Here is a 1,372-nt window from a genome sequence, read left to right as displayed (position 1 = left end):
CCCCCCCACACACACACACTCACACACACACTCCCTCACCTCATTTTCGCGCCTGCTGCTGAATGTTGCACATTTTAGTTTTTTATGGCTTCGCGGTTGTTAGGCTTTTGTTGCTGTTGTCGACAACAAACCCTCCCCGTATTTGCTCTTGCGCTGGCTGCCTTGCTCTCGCTTTGCGTCGGGCTTAATCCCCGTCCTCTTTGGGATGTTGTGCAGGCGCTGCTGCGCGCTGCTGCTGCGGCTGCGCCTGTCGATAAAGAGCGCTACGTTAGGGCCGGGCCGCGGCGCTCGGTAGCGCTCTTTACGGGCCGCGCGCCGCTATCGGATTGGCGCCGCCAGCAGCACGAGCGCGGCGAGCGCGGCGAGCGCGGCGCAACCCCGCGGCGGCGTGGTGTTCTTACCCGCCCGGCAAATAAGAACGGCGGGTCTGAGCTGTGATTTGGCCGGGTAAGGGGTGTAGACAAACCACGCACGTCTTTAGGTGCATTGACCCGCGCGTCATATCTCGTCCGGCTTCATAAATATTGCAGCACTATGAAGGTGAGAATGAGTGAGACCTGTCGTAGTGTCATGTCTTTTCAAAACAATAAAATAAAAATAAATTTTCCCCAAGTTTTCCAGAGCGGTATACAATGAAGCATGTTGCACTTGCGTTACTTTCTATGCCATTCTATGTCAAATATCCCCACCGCGTCCAGTATCGTTAAAACCAAGAGCACACGTAATGTTTGAATTTTGACTTTCGTGCTTGGTGCCCTCTCTTCATATGGTCGTCTCCTGCAGCATAGCAGGCTTTGAAGAATGTAAGGAACGTTTCGCGCCACCGTGTGTGTCTGCACATTTTTTTCTGCACCTCTCCCTTCTGTCCGATTCACTCCATCAGGTGCCCCCTCATCCCCACCCCTCCTCACCTTCCTTATCCACACGGTACGCGTGTTCGTTGACAAAGAACCGAGGTCCGAGCGGTATGACCCCTCCCTGAGAGAGAGAGAGAGAGAGAGAGAGAGAGAGAGAGAGAGAGAGATAAGCACTGGGAAGGGAAGGGAGGTACGAAAGAGTGGGTGGAGAGCGACGCGCGCTCTCTTCTGAATACGAAATCCCTTCCCTGTTTCGAGCTCACGGACGTCGAGCGTTTTTTGCCTTTTGCCCCCCCCCCCCTCCTCTTTTTCCACCGGGCGGGCCGCCGTGCACGACAGTGCCGTACGATGGGCTGCCTACCCCGGGAGAGAGTCAGTCGAACAGTCGTGTGGGAGGAAGACTGTCAATCAATTTTCCGTTTCATTTCCCTTGTCGTCGTCCCCCAGTCTTGCGGGCTGCGGGCGGTACGGATGATTTCCGCCAGGCACGGAACCACGGAACCTCTCCCTGCCCC

General features: G+C 55.8%; 1 protein-coding gene across 1 annotated transcript in view; it reads left to right on the top strand.

The window, feature by feature from the left end:
• Positions 1–1,372, top strand: part of LOC113216447 (gastrula zinc finger protein XlCGF57.1-like) — a 185,033-nt gene that overhangs the window by 117,422 nt on the left and 66,239 nt on the right. The gene's annotated exons all lie outside the window — the stretch shown is intronic.

The sequence above is a fragment of the Frankliniella occidentalis genome, unplaced genomic scaffold, assembly GCF_000697945.3.
Source record: "Frankliniella occidentalis isolate FOCC.00 unplaced genomic scaffold, Focc_3.1 Scaffold54, whole genome shotgun sequence".
Classification (NCBI taxonomy): domain Eukaryota; kingdom Metazoa; phylum Arthropoda; class Insecta; order Thysanoptera; family Thripidae; genus Frankliniella; species Frankliniella occidentalis.
Note: the sequence above shows the minus strand (reverse complement) of the source record. Positions and strands in the feature narration are given on the sequence as shown.